The sequence below is a fragment of the Budorcas taxicolor genome, chromosome 1 (genome assembly GCF_023091745.1).
Source record: "Budorcas taxicolor isolate Tak-1 chromosome 1, Takin1.1, whole genome shotgun sequence".
Classification (NCBI taxonomy): Eukaryota; Metazoa; Chordata; class Mammalia; order Artiodactyla; family Bovidae; genus Budorcas; species Budorcas taxicolor.
The window spans coordinates 29,208,586-29,229,584 of NC_068910.1; the positions used below are offsets into that span (position 1 = coordinate 29,208,586).

The window sequence follows — 20,999 nt, forward strand, 5'->3', positions numbered from 1 at the left end:
ACTAGTTGGCAAGTCTCAGCCTCTCCTATCGCTGGCTGCCTCATCTGGACAGTGGGCATGATTGTCTGTCCCACCTCTGTGGTGTTTGCACAGATGAAAGGGATAGATGCTTGTGTTAGACCTTCCATTGCTATGACCCTAACGAAAGTTGGGGTTTGAATGTCACATTTCCAGAGGGAATTCAAGTTAGAATCCTGATTTCATACAAAATAAGAGAGACTAAAGAGTATGTGGCATTCTTTTTTTTTTTTTTTTTAAGAAAATGAATCTGAGGCAAAGATGGCCAAATGTTAACATCTGCTCAGTCTGGGTGGTGAGTAAATAATATCTTTTTAAAAGAGTGTTTAAAATGTCAAAAATCAAGTACTTAATATACATGCTGTTAATAATCTTACATGATTATTACAAGATAATTAACTCTGCTTCTGATCCCTGATCTGTAGTCTTCCCACCCTCATACAAAAGGGCTTTACTGTCTTTGGGTGACAGAGAAACTGCCTAGTGACTTTTTGAAATCCTGAACAAAGCTTGGATTTAAAGCCCAATTAGACTGGTTTTCTTGAGTGTGACTCTTAAAACTGTTACCTCATTCTAGTTAAAGTTCTATGTAACCTATGGTCATGTGTTTAATTTATAGGGTTTTTTTTTTCAGTCTCATTAGACAGACTTAATAAACATTAACTAGCAGGAAAAGTGAAGAAGCCAGGATATTGTACTTGTTTTCCATAATCCTGCCTGACAATTTTATAGAGTTGAGATTAACTTGATTCCAAATGGTAAACTATCAACACTGATATTTTACTCTTCATATATTTCTCACAAAACTCTATTAACCTATCTGAAAGCAAAAGCAAAAACAGAAAGATACTTCTTTGAAGAGCAACAGACATCAGGAGTAAATGGTTTGGTATAGCTGATTCATGTTTTTGGAGTTTCACTGTTTTGTAGGTTAAACTTAAACCACTGTGGTTCCAAAGTAAGGAATCTTGTTCCTTACTAAGGAAAAGAACATTCTTAAAGTAATTTTACTTATCCCTGGAGAAAACACACCCAATGTTTAAAAAAAAAAAGTGTTTATCACATACTTTAATGGGTAACATCTTGGGTTCTGGACTATCTAAGCTTTGCACTCTGCTTTCCCACCTATTATGTGTTGATCTGGGGCAAATTAATGTAATTAACATTGTCTAGCTTAGTTTTCTCAATGGTTTCTCTTTGTGTGTGTGTGTGTGTGTGTGTGGATAGTAATAACAGCTATCATATGAATTTTGAGATAATTTGGTAAAGTAAGACATGTAAGTATTCAGTGCTGGACAAATTGTAAGCTTTCAGTGTATCCCACTATTACTGTTTTTATTGTCACAAATCAATCAAGTTCACTAGTAACTCCAAACAGAACTCCTGTGTCCCTTCTCTGGAGTGATCTAACATCTTGAACACAGATCTGTTCCTGCACTTACCACAGTGTTCTATGCTTTATTTCTCTCTCTCTTTTTAAATTTCTTTTTGCCTGCACGGGGTCTTCATTGCTATGCATGGGCTTTCTCTAGTTGTTGCAAGTGGGGGATACTCTTGGTTGAGGTGCCTGGGCTTCTCATTGTGGTGGTTATTCTTGTTGCAGAGCATGGAATCTAGGGTGCATGGGCTCAGAAGTTGTGGCTCACAGACTCTAGGGTGCAGGCTGAGTAGTTTTACATAAGCCTCTTTGCCACATGGCATGTGAGATCTTCTAGGACCAGGGATCGAACCTGTGTCTCCTGCATTGGCAGGCAGATTCTTAACCACTGGACCACCAGGGAAACCCTTTTTCTCATTCTTTAACCTTATCTCCCACTACACTCTGAGATTCTCCTGAGGAAGGACAGTTCCTTTAGCACAGTATTGCAACATCAGTAGCCAAGAATGGCAAATCTTTGGCAAACATCCTTTCATTCTCCCCTCTGGTACTTAGCTGCTACCCTTACCTCATTCAGAATCCTCTTCAGCACAGCCTTCCTAGGAGTCACTGACAACCAGTTAGAAACCAAAGAGCTCAAGATCAGTGTATCTGTTACCTTTATAATAGATGCTCATCAGGTGTTAAATGATACATAGTATTTCCCTTGCCTAGTTACTCATTTTTTAAATTTATTTTTAATTGAATGATAATTGTTTTACTATATTGTGTTGGCTTCTGCCATGCAACAACACGAATCATCCCCCACCCCCCCCCCGCCATCCCCTACCCCTCTAGGTTGTCACAGAGCCCTGGGTTGAGCTCCCTGTGGTATGTATAGCTGCTTTCCATTAGTGATCTATTTTACATTCGGCAATGTATATGTTGGCCTTCCCTGGTGGCTCAGATGGTAAAGCATCTGTCTACAATGTGGGAGACCTGGGTTCGATCCCTGGGTCGGGAAGATTCCCTGGAGAAGGAAATGGCAACCCACTCAAGTACTCTTGCCTAGAATGTTTCACTGCTACTCTCTCAATTCGTCCCACCCTCTACATCCCCCTCTGTGTCCAAAGTCTATTCTCTGTATATATCTGTGTCTATACTCCTGCCCTGCAAATAGGTTCATCAGTACCATTTTCTAGATTCCATATGTATGCATTAATATGCAAAATTTATTTTTCTCTTTCTGACTTACTCTCCTCTGTATTACAGTCTCTAGTTTCATCCTCCTCACTAGGACTGACTCAAATGAGTTCCTTTTCATGGCTGAATAACATTCCTTTGTATACATGTACTACAGCTTCCTTATCCATTCACCTTTTGATGGACATCTATGTTGCTTCCATGTCCTATCTATTGTGAATAGATGCGCTATGAACATTGGGAGTACATGTGTCTTTTTGAATTATGGTTTTGCCCAGTAGTAGGATTGCTGGGTCATATGGTAGTATTATGTCTAGTTCTTTAAGGAGCCTCCGTACTGTTCTCCATAGTGCTTGAATCGATTTACATTCCCACAGGCAGGGCAAGAGGGTTCCCTCTTCTCCACACTGTCTCCAGTGTTTATTTTCATTTTTTATTGGTGGAAAAACTTTAAAGACAATTTTTTTGTCCTTTAAATTTTAAGATTTTCTTTTAAATTTCTCTACATTAATTTTGATTTGAGTATAGTTGTCTCACAATGTTGTGTTTGTTTCTCCTGGACAGCGAAGTGTATCAGCTATACAGATATGTATACATATCCCCTCTTTTTTGGATTTCCTTTCCATTTAGATCACCACAGAGCATTGAATAGACTTACCTGTGCTATACAGTAGGTGATCATTACTTACAGAGTTTACATATAGCATCAATAGTGTAGATATGTCAATCCCAATCTCCTATTTCAGCCCGCCTCCCCACCCTCTTGGTGTCCATAGGTTTGTTCTCTATGTCTGTGTTAAGACAATTTTTTAGAGTGTTTTTAGGTAAAACAAAAATAAGAGGGAGTTGCAGGGATTTCTTGTATACCTCTGTCCTCAGGCATGCACGACTTCCTCCATTACAAACATCACTCACTAGAATAGTACCGCTTTGTTTTAACCAAAGGTGAACTTAGCCTTCTTCCAAAATATATAGTCTACAGATCTTGTCTTTGGCTTCTTGGCATAATGTAGAAATGTAATAATTTGTATTCTTCCATTCTCGATCTCTTACTTAAGTGAAGTGAAGTCGCTCAGTCGTGTCCAACTCTTTGCGACCCGTGGATTGTAGCCCACCAAGCTCCTCCGTCCATGGGATTCTCCAGGCAAGACTACTGGAGTGGGTTGCCATTTCCTTCTCCAATCTCTTACTTAAGTTTTGTTCAATGATTTATTTTTTGTCATTCATTTGTTAAGTTTTATCTATCATATACAAGACGTGACCGTTTCAGAGCTGAATAATAATGATTCTCTTCCCTCAGGAAGTTAAACGTTGCTGTTGTTGTTTAGTCACCAAGTCTCTCTCTGACCCCACGGACTGCAGCACTCCAAGCTTCCCTGTCCTTCACTATCTCCGGGAGTTTATTCAAAGTCATGTCTGTTGAGTTAGTGACACTTTCTAACCATCTCATCTTCTGTCTCCGTCTTCTCCTTTTGTTTTCAATCTCTCCCAGCATCAGGGTCTTTTCCAAAGAGTTGGCTAATACTCTACAATTAAGTTTGTATGTTTCTACTTCTTCTGTTATAGTCTTACCTCTGTGGCCCCCTTATGACATGGGATGTTATTCTGTGTCTCTGAATTTAAGCTTCTTTTCATGAAATTAAAATATGACCTATCTCACATTGTTGTTGTTAAGAATTAAGTGAGAGAATACACCCTACAATTTTCCTTCATAATATTAGCAATTATGTTTAACTGATTACTTATGTTATATAATATCTGCTTTACCAGACCAGAATCTCTGAGTGTAGTTTTTGGGCTTGCCCTGTTTCTTTTATAGCTATAGCTTCAATCAGTGTGCCCGACACCTAGTAAATGCAATTGCTATTATTTTACTGTTAATCACTTAACAATAATAAAGGTGAATCTGGAAGCAATTGCATAGATGAAATTCAAGCTCTATTTGTCCGGCTCCTTTAATTTGAGAGACATTGAGTAAAGAAAGTTCATAGACTTGTGATTTCTTTTATGTGTAGGAGTGTTTCATATTGTTATGTATTTTTACATATTTTTTTTAATATATGGATTCTTGTATTGGGATGGATTGTCTTCTCTTTGAGCAGCAGCACTTTTATACCACCTTAAAATTTGATATTAATAAAGTCAAAATTCATTTTCAGTACTTTAGCTAATGAAATGTTCTCTTTAACAATGTTTAGACATTGAAAACCGCATATTTGATGATGTATATATGGCATCTATATCTGTATATATATATATATACATGTGTTATCTATAATTTGCAGATAAATTATAGATAAAAAATAATTATTTTTCATTTCATAGTCACACACTGGAATTGAAATTAAAATGTAGAAATTGTATGCAAAATTTTCTTCTGATGGCAGAACTACTCTGGTGGGTATAAGTTCAATATTATCAACTTTTCCAAAATAAGCTTAGAATATTTTTGGTTTAAAATTATCCAATAGGAGAAATATATGGATAATTGATTTATGAAAACTTAAGAATTTATCTTTTTTGCAGAAGTAAAAACTGTTTGTAGGAAGTGCAGTCGACTTTGATTTGTGTTAAGAAATATATAGCGTATTGTACAATGGGAGGGGCAGAGGTTCAGTCTTAGCTGACTTAGACTCTGCCCCTCTCCTTACTTTTTACATTTCTGAACATGTTCTGCTCATTTGCATTTCCTTAGTTCAGGTGTCCTTAATATTGTTTTTTGAAGCCATGGAAACTTGGTGAAGGCTAATAACCAGTTTCCAGAATCATGTTTTAAAAGCATAAAATAAAATCCAGGAAACCAGCTACATATAGTTATCAAAATATTTGTAAATTGTTGATAAAGTAATATATGTGTCTCTTCATCAAATAAACTTAATGTGCTGTGCTCAGATGCTCAGTTGTGTCTGACTCTTTGCAACCCTATGGACTATAGCCCACCAGGCTCCTCTGACTGTGAGATTCTCCTGGCAAGAATACTAGAGTTGGATGCCATTTTCTCCTCTAGGAGATCTTCCCAACCCAGGGATTGAACCTGCATCTTTTATGTCTCCTGCTTTGGCAGAAGGATTCTTGACCGCTAATGCCACCTGGGAAGCCCAATAAACTCCAAAAGATCCAGAAATTGGATAACTAATCATGACATAAAAATAACATTTTGCTGTGGGTTTGTCATATATAGCTTTTATTATGTTGAGGTATGTTCCTTCTATTCCTGCTTTCTGGAGAGTTTTTATCATAAATGGATGTTGAATTTTGTCAAAGGCCTTCTCTGCATCTATTGAGATAATCATATGGTTTTTATTTTTCAATTTGTTAATGTGGTGAATTACATTGATTGATTTGCGGATATTGAAGAATCCTTGCATCCCTGGGATAAAGCCCACTTGGTCATGGTGTATGATCTTTTTAATGTGTTGTTGGATTCTGATTGCTAGAATTTTGTTGAGGATTTTTGCATCTATGTTCATCAGTGATATTGGCCTGTAGTTTTCTTTTTTTGTGACATCTTTGTCAGGTTTTGGTATTAGGGTGATAGTGGCCTCATAGAATGAGTTTGGAAGTTTACCTTCCTCTGCAATTTTCTGGAAGAGTTTGAGTAGGATAGGTGTTAGCTCTTCTCGAAATTTTTGGTAGAATTCAGCTGTGAAGCCGTCTGGACCTGGGCTTTGTTTGCTGGAAGATTTCTGATTACAGTTTCAATTTCCGTGCTTGTGATGGGTCTGTTAACATTTTCTATTTCGAAACTGGAGCCGATTATACAAAGTGAAGTAAGCCAGAAAGGAAAACACCAATACAGTATACTAACACATATATATGGAATTTAGAAAGATGGCAATGACGACCCTGTATGCAAGACAGGAAAAAAGACACAGCTGTGTATAACGGACTTTTGGACTCAGAGGGAGAGGGAGAGGGTGGGATGATTTGGGAGAATGGCATTCTATCATGTATACTATCATGTAAGAATTGAATCGCCGGTCTAGGTCTGACACAGGATACAGCATGCTTGGGGCTGGTGCATGGGGATGACCCACAGAGATGTTATGGGGAGGGAGGTGGGAGGGGGGTTCATGTTTGGGAACACATGTAAGAATTAAATATTTTAAAATTAAAAAAAAAAAAGAAAATTTCCAATTTAACCTTTCAAAATTAAAATTTTATGAACTTGTAAAATAAAAAAAAATAACATTTTGAAATATCGATAACAACTTTAAGGTGATGTGAAAATATCCATGATTTCTGTTTTTATTATAGTCACAGTTGTTGCCAGTACAAATTATTATGGTATTGCCTTTATTTATGATTCAAAGGAATTCTAAAGTTTTGTTAGAGATTAGTGAGAAGTTTAGGAGAAGGCAATGGCAACCCACTCCAGTACTCTTGCTTGGAAAATCCCATGGACGGAGGAGCCTCGCGGGCTGCAGTCCATGGGGTTGCAAAGAGTTGGACACGACTGAGCAACTTAACTGTCACTTTTCACTTTCATGCATTGGAGAAGGAAATGGGAACCCACTCCAGTGTTCTTGCCTGGAGAATCCCAGGGACGGGGGATCCTGATGGGCTGCCATCTATGGGGTCACACAGAGTCGGACACGACTGAAGCGACTTAGCATAGTGAGAAGTTTAGTTGGGTGTTACAGTGATATAAAATGATGTTAGCTTGGTATTTGTCCCCAAATAAGATTTTCCTGATAGGCCTCATCCTTTTCTTCCTATTTTCTCTTTTCAATGCAATACTTGATTCTACTAGAAGTAACAGTTTTTTTATGACACTAATATTCATCCAGACAGGCTTAAGAAAGAAAAAAGAGATGAATGAATATCTGACTCTTACTGAAAAGAAAAGGGGAGGAAAAAGGCCTGCTTATGAACCTGCTTATATTTGCTAATTGGTATAATTAACTGTGCTGTTTTCTATTTTATTACTTAATTTTTGTGTTACACATTGAGCCTAAAGAGACTCTTAGAGCCAGGAAAAAAAGTGGAGTTGTCTGATGAAAGATGGTGTAGAGAAACATTAAAAGCATAAGCTGTCACTCAGGAATATGAATATAAGATCAAGGATGGTACTTTGGGCAACAGTTGAATGAATTTTTAATATTTTTATTAAAATTGGTAAGTTTATCAATTGATAATTGAAAACAAGTACAGCTTGCTTTCGTAAAGACATTTTCATGTTCTAAGTTTTCTCATCTGAGTTTCTTCTTCAGTGCTTTAGAAATGTCACTTGTTCAGAACAGGTATTGTTCTAGCATTTAAAACTTGGTTCACGGAAATTTATATTTCTCTTTAGAGTGAAAAAGATATCATTCTTTAGAATAAAATGTACATTGATTTTCCTCATACTATTCTTTATAAAACATACCCTTTTTGCTAACAAAATCTGTCCACTCTAGTTCGTTAATAGACCTTTGTAGTACAATGAATGAAAATGCTTTGATTCAATTCTATTTCATTTGATTCTATTCTATCTCACAATATTTATAAGCCCTTTTTGTTGACAAACACTGTTGAAGGTATGTTGGGGAATATAGAAAGGACTAAGAAACCACACATTCCCTGTTGCTTTCAAAAATGTTAGGAAAAGAGAGAAAGAGGCTTAAAAGGTGATTATGAGAAAAAAGTTTAAAGTATAATAGCAGTTATTATTGGGTATTCAGTACTTTCACTTATTATTCATTCTGCAAAGTAGCCATCAGCTGAAAATAACAGATAATTCTAACTCAAACTTGCCTAAAATCTAAGATAATTTATTTCTTTTATGTCAGTTTTAGAAGTAGACTGGCTCAAGGGTTGATTAAATCAGTGGCTCAGACAACCCACATAAGAACACAGATTTTTGTTTCCTTTTTTTCCCCGTGTTAATTTAGGTCGGATGTGCAGCTTTATAATTAGCCTGACTTTCCTTTATGATTATAAGGTGGCTTCCCACTTTCATGCATCACATAAAGACTTGACGGCATCCAAAAGTAAGAAGAACTTTTCTCGTAAGATTTCTTAGGATCCAAATAAATCTAAATAAAAATGAATAAATAAACAAAACAATCAACTCAGTTTTCCTTACACAAAATAAAACAAGACAAAAGCCTATACCAGAAGTCTCCAGCAGATTAATGTCTCATTGTCCTGAATTAGTTCACACACTATTGTCTAAAACTGTTACTGGCAAGGGAAAACAGGATCACCATGATTGGTTAGTGTTAGAGTTAAACCAATCAGAATTCATTTCACTTCAGGGACTGTTGACAGAGCTAGCCTCCCTGGAAATGCATGGCTGCACTGAAGCAGGTGTTGTTATTCAGTCGCTAAGTGGTGTCCAGCTCTTTGAGACCCCATGGACTGCAGCACGCTAGGCTTCCCTGCCCTTCACTATCTCCCGGAGTTTGCTTAAACTCATGTTCATCGAGTCAGTGATGCCATCCAACCATCATATCCTCTGTCACCCTCTTCTGCTTTTGCCTTTGATCTTTCTTAGCATGAGAGTCTTCTCCAATGAGTCAGCTCTTTGCATAGAGTAGCTAAAGTATTATAATTTCAGTCTCAGCATCAGTCCTTCCACTGAATAGTCAAGACTGATTTCTTTTAGGATTGACTGGTTTGATCTCCTTGCTATCCAAGGGACTCTCAAGAGTCTTCTCCAGCATCACAATTTAAAAGCATCACTTCTTTGGCACTCATCCTTTTTTATGGTCCAAGTCTCATATCCATACATGACTACTGGAAAAACCATAGCTTTGACTATATGGACCTTTGTTGGCAAGCTTTTCTTCCAAAGAGCAAGCGTCTTTTCATTTTGTGGCTGCAGTAACCCTCTGCAGTGATTTTGGAGCCCAGGGAAAGAAGATCTGCCAGTTTCCCCTTTTTCCCCATCTATTACCCATGAAGTGATGGGACTGGATGCCATGATCTTAGTTTTTTGAATGTCAAGTTTTAAGCCAGCTTTTTCACTTTCCTCTTTCACCCTTATCAAGAGGCTCTTTGGTCCCTCTTTACTTTCTGCCATTAGAGTGGTATCATCTGCATATCTGAGGTTGATATTTCTCTTGTAATCTTGATTTCAGCTTATATGTCAATGCTGTATATTGTCATCCTGCTTATTTAACTTATATACAGAGAACATCATGCGGAATGCTGGGTTGGATGAAGCTCAAGCTAGAAACAAGCTGAAATTTTGTTCGGTTCTGAACAAAATTGAGGTTCCTTAAGAAGAGATGGAAAATGGATATTGAGCAGGCAATCTACTGTATCTGCTGCAACAGCCTTTATGATTTTTGATTTATAGCTTTGGAAACTGAAACTCAGTGATGTTAACTGATTTGCCTAAATTCACCATTTAATTAGGAGTAGAACCGGATGTTAGACACAGGTCATTGTGGTTCCAAAGACTTTACTCTTGATGGCATCATCCCCAAAGGTATAAATTATGCAATGGAAATGGTTTTAAAGTTCTGTATTTTTGATCATGGTGTCCTTTGATTCATACTGACTATCTGAGGCAAAAGTGTTGTGTCTTTGTTGTTGAAACAGGCTTTAATTAATGAAACCAAGTATGATTTGGTAAAAACACTTGTCCCACATTTATTTTCTCTTTGCTTCCCATACCTGCTCATTACATCCTTTCATCTTGATGGAAATAACAAAGTTAAATTATGTGTAAAAATAGACACAGGCTTGATTTGCAAACCTCATAACCTCTGTTTACCCCATTATGACTATGTCTAATGTGTGAGTCAACTTGTTGACTACATCAGCAGAACTCTGGATCTCTCCTACATCTTACCATTCATTCTAAGTAGCAGCGTTTTTACCGATGGGGAAGGGTGAAAGCTTTACTTATCAAGATACTTCCTTTACTTTGTATTAACGTGAAGAGAAAATAAATAAATTTTGTATACCCATTACTAACCTTAGATTGGGCTTCTCTTGTGGTTCAGATAGTAAAGAATCCGCCTGCAATGTGGGAGACCTGGGCTCAATCCCTGGGTTGGGAAAGTCTCCTGGAGGAAGGCATGGCAAGCCACTCCAATATTCTTGCTTGGAGAATCCCATGGACAGAGGAGCCTGGTGGGCTACAGTCCATGGTGTCACAAAGAGTTGGACATGACTGAGTGACTAAGCACAGCACAACCCTAGATTCCTCTTCCAATGCCTATAAACTTGAAGTTTAAAATATATGAATCCAAGGAGCTTCATTTAAACCCTATGCTTCTTTTCCTTCTCCAGATCTTCCGCTTGTTATCTCTCCAACTTAGTAACTGAAAGAACTCTAAATATACTGCTTCCTCCCTATTAACTTTAGCATCCAGAAACTACTTGAAAATGTGATGCACTACATTTTAGTGTCTGCAGTCTAAGAAATACTCAACTTCCATTTCTATTAATAGAACCCAACACTTCTAACACCCTGACATTGGTGGACGTACTTCTCCAAATAAGGTAATTTTAAAAAGAAAAACGTTTAGTTATGTAACTCACACCAAATGAAGTACACACCACAGTTCCTGTGTTTCCAACTGAGCAAGGACCTTGGTAATTGACCCAGCAACTGAGATACTGTCCTTGACCTTTGTCTCCTTCATCTGTAGGACCAAGTTACCAGGAAGTCCTGATAATTGTAATTTTCAGCAAATTATCAGGACGTATTTTCTCATTCATAGTGTCATTTAAAACATCTCTACAGGAGCTACTATGAAGCCTCTCACATCCACACTGCTGCCAGAGTAGCAGTGACTTATACATACCACTGTGTGTAAAATAGATAGCTAGTAGGAAGCTGCTGTGTAACCCAAGGAGCTCTGTGACAACCTTGGGGGCTGGAATGGGGGATAGGGTGGGAGGGAGGTTCAAGAGGGAGGGCATATATGTATACCTATACCTGATTTGCATTGCTGTATGGCAGAAACCAGCACAACATTGTAAACCAATTATCTTCCAGTTTTTTTAAAAAAGAAAAAAACATAGTGGTCTTAAAAAAAAAAAGAAAAAAAAAAGCAAATCTAATAATCGTCTTTCTGTGTTAAAGGCCATTTTCTATTTTCTCATTACACTTCGAGTAACTTCTTTCACATAGTTAATAAGTACGCTATGATCTGCTTCTCTGGTCCAGCCTATTGCCAGACTTTGATCAGATACCCCCCCTACCCCCACCCCCAGTATATCACCGTTTTGCCAGTGATTGCTGACTGACTAATTAATATATATATTATTCCTTATGAAAATTTGAAATGATACAAAGCCATTTCTCCCTAATCTCTGCTGAGTTTTAAAAAAGAGAACAAGCTAAATTTACATTTAAGTACATTACTCTCTTTGTTGAATTTAATATTGTACAGTCTTAATAATTGTACAGATATTTTGTTTCCCTCTGAGTAGTTGGTTATTGTAAAATGAGTCCTTACAAAACACAAAGCAAAAGAACCAAAGAGCCTACAAAGTTTAGATAGAGGTTGTATGAAAATTCGAAGAAGGTAATGGCACCCCACTCTAGTACTCTTGCCTGGAAAATCCCATGGATGGAGGAGCCTGGTAGGCTGCAGTCCATGGGGTCGCTACTAGTCAGACACGACTGAGCGACTTCCCTTTCACTTTTCACTTTCATGCATTGGAGAAGGAAATGGCAACCCACTCCAGTGTTCTTGCCTTGAGAATCCCAGGGACGGGGGAGGCTGGTGGGCTGCCGTCTATGGGGTCACACAGTCGGACATGACTGAAGCGACTTAGCAGCAGCAGCAGCATGAAAATTGCTTCAGATCACAAAGACTAGATGACTTGGTGAAAATTAACAGTTAAGGTATCTGAGCCACTAGAGGGATGTAATTAGACTCTACTTCTGCTTAACCCCAAGTTATTCAATTAGCTTCTCTTATTACTAATGCCAATTTCATATAATTGCCATAGTTTCAACTGATTAGACAGAAACAAGAATGGTTTTCATTTCTTATGTCTAGGTGCCTTGTGGAGCAGGAAGTGTATTTGTAAAATCAGAATTCTTTGAGTTGCATGAAACTTCCTAGTTTCCTTTACTATGTGAAGTGAGAAATTAAAATCGTTCCTTAAGCATTTTGTTATTGTTGTTGTTTTCTTTTTGTGGGTCAGATGGTAGGAATTCAGGTAGTTTGTTAAGCGCTGTTTGATTACCTAAAAAGTTAGCTTTATTATTTTAACTAAAAAATATTATTATTGTAAACTAGCAGGCTTCTGATCACCAAAGTATAATCAAATTGAATTTGCAAATGAAAAAGACAATGAATGAAGTATCCATAATGCCTATCTGAAATACATTATGTTTGTTTCTGGCGTCAGGCTTTTATTACAGAATGATGCCTTTTATTCTTTGCTAAAATCATTTACTACTATATAAAGATTTAAGGAGACAATTTTTGAAAAATTCTAACTACAAGAAGAAAAATTAAGGTCACATCTAAGATTGACAATGGGATGCTACTTGCTGAATATGAGAAAGCAAGGCTATGTTTAATGTAATTTTCTTTCTGGAGAGATGTTAAGACCAGATAGGGATATTTGAAAATTAAAGTTAGATTTTGGATCCAAACATCCTTAGTTTTGCAGGTTTTTGATCTGTTTATTAGCCATGCAAAAATATATTGCTATTTCTTAATCTGATCATGGTTGATTCTGCCACTGGAATTATTCCCCCCTCCCCACTTTGATGTGATATGTTTTATTTTTCAAGTGTTTGTTTCACAAAGGTCAGCAAACAAAGTGAGATTTCCACTTCCCTCCTCCATCAGCAATGTTTTTTATTTGCTTAGCCAACATCCATGGGAAGATATTAAAATGATTAACTCTCTTGTGTCTTAAATGACTGGATATTATGTGAGCTGAACTTCCAACTTTTATCTCTTAAATGTGAATATGGCAATATTACAGTGTTGTGCTTCATTCTGAACTATTTAATCATTGCAATCTGTAGATAAGTCAGCTTCTGAATCTTTGCCTAATGTCATAACTAAGTCCTCTTTCCCACTTAAATCACTATATCTGTGCTGAAGACAGGTATGTAGAGAATCCAACTAAATGAATTAGAGGTTTAAAGATACATTACCCACAAGACTTTCCCAAACATTTCAGTTTCCTTCAGTTTTAATTGTCCTAATGAGTGATGGTGAGGGATTATTGGTTATCTATCTTAAAGTGTATTTGAGAGCAGAGTCTGTGATGGAGAAAGCACTGGATTAGGGATCAGCATGTTGAGCTTAAGATCTGGGGCTCTTATCTGTGAACATTTTAAAAACTTCTCTGACCTTCACACTCTTCTGTGCATGGCTGTTTTAAGAACATGAAGTGAAGCACTGATATGCAGTATATTATATAGTATATAGAGTATAGTGTTCCCTGACAGCCAAAGGTAAGGTTTGAGGACTATACAAAGTACTCTGGTTAGTCCATTTAAAAGGAAATCCCAATAGATATTGTATTCTTTTGAGATTTAAAAGCAAAAAAAAAAAAAAAAGAAAAAGAAAAAGAAATAACCTAAATATCTGAAAGCAAGGAAATGCTGATGTATATATTATTATTTCAATAATGAAGCACTGTGTGTATAGCTAGGCTTCCCAGGTGGCTCAGTGATAAATAATCCACCTGCTAATTCAAGAGAAACAAGAGGCATGGGTTCAATCCTTGGGTCAGGAAGATCCCCTGGAAGAGGAAATGGCAGCCCACTCTACTATTCTTGCCTGAAGAATCTCAGGGACAGAGGAGCCCGGCGGGCTACAGTCTACGGGATCACAGAGAGCTGGACATGATGAAGTGACTGAGTGTAGCACAGCCCAGCATACAATACGTATAGCCATTGGTATGATGCTGTAAATTTATATTTATCAACCTGGAAAGGTATTGATGTTCATTTATGAATCAGAAAACACATTATTAAATATACTACATAATCATATTTCATTGTATTTACCAAGTATTGTGTGGTACACATATAAAAGAGAAAAAGAAAGATGTGCAGTGGCTACCTCTGGGTGTTACAATTTGGAGTAATTTTTTTGCTATTTGTGTTTTCTAATTTTTCTGAAATAAACAGATTACTTACATAAGGACACAGACACACAGACACACAGACACACACACACTGCAGTTTAAATACTAGAGGATTTCTAATATCTCTGACACCCACTCTGTCTCTTATGCTCTAACGTCTAGTCCATGGCAAAGATGTTGGGTCTACCACTGTCTTCCTTGTCAGTCTGTTTCCGTTATTTTGGCAACCAGTAACTCAATTCACAAATCATTCTTTCTCATCTGTGGTTGCAACAAGCTTCTAACTAGTCACTCTATTCCACCCTTCACCTCTCTTTCTACCCTTCAGTCTATTTACATTAACGTCCTCAAATCACAAATGTTTTCTAAAGCACAGAGTTTTCTCCCATCTTTATATCCTCTTCCCCTTTCCAACCCCTATCCCAGATGTATTTGATAGCTTCTTTTTGCCCTAGAAATTTCTGTGTATGCTCTTCAGTCTAGCATTGGAAGTCTTTCATGATAGAGCCAGTGTTTATTTCTTTCTGTCATACACATACCCTTGACCCAGCGAAACTTAGCTACTGTTCTCTGAACAACTCAGACTTCTCTGACTCCACTTTGGACCATCATATTCCATCAGCTTGTAATGCTGCTGCTGCTACGTCGCTTCAGTCGTGTCCGACTTAGCGACCCCATGGACTGCAGCCCACCAGGCTCCTCTGTCCATGGGATTTTCCAGGCAAGAGTATTGGAGCTTGTAATACTACTTCCTATTAAAACTTTACTTATGATGTGTAACCCAGCCACATCCCCAGTTTCTCTGAATTCTAGATATTTTCTTTCCTACTTATGAATATCATATCATCTTTGGAATATATTTATATATTCATTCATTTATTCATATCATTTGTTGAGCATCTGCTACGTTTTAGGGGCTATCTGGATTCCCAGTTAGTGAAGTAAGAAGTAATACACCTTTGTCCTTGAGCAATTAACAATCTAATACTTAACATTTTTGCTTTATTTTATGTTTACTTATGATAGTTTCCTTTTCTACCACCTCTCCCTTATCGTATATATATATACACACACACACACACATATACACACACTGGTATATCAATGTACATTGATTGTGAATACATGAAGTGTTATTTATATCTCATAATAAAATACTCTGTGACAGTCTTAGAGAATCTAGTCAAGAATTGTATTGTGTTAGAAAGGCAGAGAGAAGAATGGAATAAAATATTTTGTTCCATAAATATATACATATGTTAGATATATGAACATATATATGTAATACATAATTATTTATTTTTTAACCATGTCACTTTTCCCTTTTCAGAGTTTTCAAAAATTAAATTTGATTTCTAATTAGCATTGTTAACCTGTGGAGTGATAAAAACAAGTTATTTCTCCTAGTTGCTAGGGGACTTCAAGATGAGACTGATGTCCTTAAGAGACTTAAGCAAACCTTACATTCTTCTAGAGAGCAAGTGATGAATTGAGTTTAGAACTCAGACTTGGTAATTTGCCCTAGAATCTGGTGATCTGAGAGTGGCTTCTTAATGGTTGTTAGCCTACGGAATTTAGGGATTTAATAGTAGTATATTGGAAACACCAATATGTTCATGACCTATGAATATGCTATGCCTCCAAGTTGTTATTTTTTTTTAAGTCCTTAGTGCAGTTTTCCCTCTTCACAAATCATTCATGTTAGAATTTCCCTTGGAGACTTAAGTGAAGTTCCTTACTACTATTAAGTATCTCTGTTTGTTTCGTGTTATAGTATTTGCTCTTTTTAAAATAAGGATGTCAGTTGTTTTCTTTTTCTTTCCTCTCTTTTTTTTTTTTTTTTGAAGAAAAAAGACTGGCTAATACATTAAGGAATATTTACACAAAAGGTCTTTTCTTTTAAGGGACATAGGTAAGAAGTTAATATTTTGAAATGAATCCTTCTGTTTTCAAGGGGATTTTTAGTACAGTTGTTTTAGACCAAATCTGCTATATACATTAAAAATAGAGGAAAGCAACCAGCTCTGTTTTAATTTTAAGAGAAATCTGTATCTGTTTAAGGAATTGTGTGTACCCATTTGGTTTGCTGTATGAGAGATCTGATACTGAAAAACTGCCTCCAAATTGGTTATGCACTTTACGCTATGTTTCAAATACAGCTGAAAAGCTTGCTCTTGTCTGGTCTGAATCCTAATGGCAAACGAGATATGTTGATATTTTATTTCCCCAACTGAATTTTAAGTTCTTTGGGCAGAGAAGTCCTGGTATGTTATTTGCGCAAATTTGTGCCTTAGAGGAAATCAAAACATTTGTTGATTTGGCTTACTTAATTGTATATTATTTTGTAAAAAAAATGCCTCTTTTATGATATGAATCATTTTGTCTTATCAGTATGCATTTTCATATAGTGGTCTAAGAAATTCGTTTGAAGAGACATACATAGAGTGGAATCTTATTTGTTGAAGGTGGATAGAATATAATTTTTGATGAATTATTTTTTATTGTTCAGAAGAGTTTATTTGTGGAAACTTTATATATTTTAGTGAAATTTACATTCAGAATGTTTTAGTATTCACATAGATCTTTCAGGCTTCCCTGGTGGCTCAGAGGTTAAAGCGTCTGCCTCCAATGCAGGAGACCCGGGTTCGATCCCTGGGTCGGGAAGATCCCCTGGAGAAGGAAATGGTAACCCACTCCAGTATTCTTGCCTGGAGAATCCCATGGACGGAGAAGCCTGGTAGGCTACAGTCCACGGGGTCGCAAAGAGTCGGACACGACTGGGCGACTTCACTTTCATCTTCAGTAACTGTTAGAGAAATTTGGTTTCCTGTCTACAATGCTGAATATTCTAAATATAGGAAAGAAAAAAATGACAAATGAAAGAGCTAAAGTGCAGAGTTTCCTCTCCTTTGTCTATTCTTTGAGATGAGACATCATAAAGTACCTTTCTTAGCTTCTGCAGTGTAGCTGTTTCTTTTCAGATCTGTATTAGTGTGGAAGTTCAGCTCAAAGGGAGAAACTGCCTGATGTCTTACTTAATCCTATGCCTCTAGGAGTTGCTCTCTCTTTTCTGAAGGTATACACTGGCAAAACTACTGTCATTGCCCTTGCTTTTTGCCTTTGCTTCACATTTACTTTTTGACAGGCTTAAATAATGGCTAAAATGGTTGAAGTGATTTATGCCTGTAGACTGATGTCTTCATTTGCTCGCTTCATATTCCAATTTTTTTTTTTTTTACTAATGGTCTGGTGCATACCTAGTGCAGGTGCATTTTATTAGAGAGTATATTCCCTCTAAATGCTGTTCCTAAGCTGAAAGAAATGGGCCATAATCATATAAAAATAAAGTGTCTCTTTGTGGAATTTACAAGAAATGGAATGTCCTTATTCCTGAGCCATAGAACATAAGGGTCCTTTTTTTTTCCCTCTCTCTCTGTAAGATTGCTCTTTATACTAATGTTGATTAAGTGAGTCACACCAACAGCTGTTGTGACAGAGAGGAAAATGAATGAGTCTCCTGAAAACCTCAGTTGAAAGGAGTAAATCTCTTGAAGTTTCTAGTTAGCTACAATTTTCTTTTCCTGTTGAGACAGGAAAGATTGGTTCCCAGTCTCTACAGATGGCTTCACTCCTAGTTCATAAAATTGCAATTAATAATGGTGAGCTAAGATCATTCTGGATTTGATGTACTGCTCTATCATCATTGAAAAAGAGTCTTTAAATCTGCTGTTTAACAACTTATAGGGACTTTGCACTGATTAATTCATCTGGTTATAGTCTCATGGGCTGACATGGCATCTTCTAGGCCTTCCATTCCATTGGGATCAACATCATCATTTTATAAGAAATGAACTTACTTCTTTATAGGCTTAGTTGGAGAGAAATTTCAACCGTCAGCTGTAGGATATGCCACGGGAATTTAATTTGTTGACCTATGAGAACACAGAAGATCTCATCTTTTACTGAACATTCTCCACATAAAATAAGGTTATCAGAGAATCAAAATGGTTCTGACATTTGAACTTTAAGTAGAAGGCCAATACATTTAAAGTAAGTACGGTCCTTCCTGAAATGTTCAGCGTTCCAACAACAGCACATGTCAGGCTCTTAAAAAAATATCATCCCTTATAGAGCAAAGCACTGAAAATTTGATAGTGGGTACCAGCCCTTAGAGTGCACTTTATTTGGAAGCCACGTAGCATTTGTTCTTCTTCCATTCTGGTGTCAGAGCACTGAATTTCCTCTGAAGAAGCATCTCTCCCCCATTATGTGTAGCCCTGTGGTGCTGTCAGTCAAAGTACCCTTCCTTGCCTCGCCAGGATGGGGATTCGTAGCCAAATCGATAGAGCTTTCTTCCTTGAGATTTGAAGTCTTGAATACAGAGGGAGGAAAGGGCAGGAAAAGTGTGTGAAGCTCATGTTTTAGGAGTTAAATCTTGACATCTGGATCACCAGAGTTAGATTACTCCCTGCCCACCCTGGACCTGAATTTTCTGTGTAGACTGCAGAACAACTCTCAGACTTCCAATAAATTCCACTTTTCATTAATTTCACTAGAAAAAGTATCTGTTACTTTCCTCTTAAAAACTATGTGATGATTAATTTTATGTGCCAGCTTGGCTGGGCTAAGGAATACCCAGGGAGCTGGTAAAATGCTATTTCTGGGCGTGTCCATGCGGTTGTTTCAGGGACTAGATTAGCACTTGAACTGATAGTCTAATTAAAGAGAATATCTTTCCAGAGTGAGTTTAGGGCTAAATAGAATGAAAAGAAAGAGGGAAAGCAGAGTTGCTCTCTCCACTGGAGCTAGGACATCCATTTCCTGCCCTTGGACATCAGCTCTTCTGGTTCTCAGAACTTCTTACTTGCACCAGGGTTTATACCACTGGCTCTCAGAAGTTGAGGCTTTAGCCTGGAGCTACACTACTGGCTTTCCTGAGCCTCCTGAGCAGACCATGGGATGACCCAGCCTCCATAAGTGTGTAAGCCAGTCCCCCATAATAAATCCTCTATTATCTGTCCATCCATCCATCCATCCATCCATGTTCTACCTAGCTATCCACTGATGTATGTTCTATCTGTCCATCTTATTTTTATTTCCTATTGGTTCTGATTCTCTGGAGAACCCTGATTAATAGAAACTATGAAAGCTTCATTTTATAGTTGTGATATTTTGAAAGTAGTACATTATCCTTTGATTTGTTGTTGTTTTTCAGCTAATTCATGTCCAGCTCTTTGTGACCCCCATGGTCTGTAGCATGCCAGGCTCCTCTCTCCTGGAATTTGCTCACATTCATGTCCATTGAGTTGGTGATGCCATCTAACCACCTCATCCTCTGCACCTGCTTCTCCTTTTTGATAGTCCTTTACTTAGTTTTCATTTGAGCATAAAATGCAGTGAGATATATTTTAATACAAGTTAAAATAAGTCTCTAGTAGGCATTTCCAGGGTAGACAGTTTATTGGAATCAAAGATGCTGACCAAGGTCCACAAAAGCTTCAAGGCTCCGTTCCTGGGCAAACTCCCCATGCTTATCAAATGCCAACCTTCCTTTGGGTCAAGATGCTCCAGCCCCTCTTATTTTCATTCACTTTTTGGAACATGACACGTTCTTTCCCACCTTAACCCTTCTACTTGAAATGGTATTTCATTTCCTGTATTCTGCCATCAGCAGATGCTTTCTCAATCTTCAGGCCTAAATCAAAATCTCTAGCCAACCTCCCTGTCTGCGTTACTTAAAGTAGACAGCTGATCTCATGTATGCTATTGCCCAATTTATAATCTTCATTGGATGTCACCATTTCACATTTAATGGGACCCACCCAAATCTTCCGATTCCTCCATCTCCAGCCACTTTTTCTCTTATTCTTCATGCATCATTATCATCATGCAGGTTCTCAAGCCAGGAGTTAACTTTGCCTCCTTTCTTTCTCTTGCCTCACACCAGAGCACCAGCCAGTTCAATTAGTTCTATCTCCAAAATAGATCCTGAATTCTATACTACCTCTTTCACCTTCACAGTTTTAGCCTGTCTCGTTTATCATCTTTTGCTTGGTCAATTGCAGGGTCTTCTGTTTTATTTCTGCATATGCATGTATTCTTTACCACATCCAGTATAAATAGTTGCTTTTATCCCCTACTTAGAATCTCCAGTGACTCCTAATTCAGATTAGGGAAAAACATTAAATTCCTGCCTATGGCCAGCAAATGTTCAACATTATTTATGACTTGAACATGTTTCTCCCCCTTCCCTTCCTTACTCCCTCCCTCCCTTATTTCCTTTATTCTTTCTTTCCTTTCTTCCTTCTCATCCAGTCATTCTGAACCATGCTATTATTACAAAGACTCTTTTCCCTGTTGGAATGCTCTTCCCAGACTTTTGGACAGCTGGCTTCTTCTTGTTATTTAAATT

At 37.4% G+C, this 20,999-nt stretch overlaps 1 protein-coding gene and 1 non-coding gene across 2 annotated transcripts in view; one reads left to right on the forward strand and one right to left on the reverse strand.

Annotated features, from left to right (window-relative positions):
- The window catches only part of MDFIC2 (MyoD family inhibitor domain containing 2), a 109,387-nt gene that overhangs the window by 78,706 nt on the left and 9,682 nt on the right, over positions 1 to 20,999 (reverse strand). The gene's annotated exons all lie outside the window — the stretch shown is intronic.
- TRNAW-CCA (transfer RNA tryptophan (anticodon CCA)) lies at positions 17,180 to 17,251 on the forward strand. Its single transcript has one exon. It is a non-coding gene; the product is annotated as a tRNA-Trp (tRNA).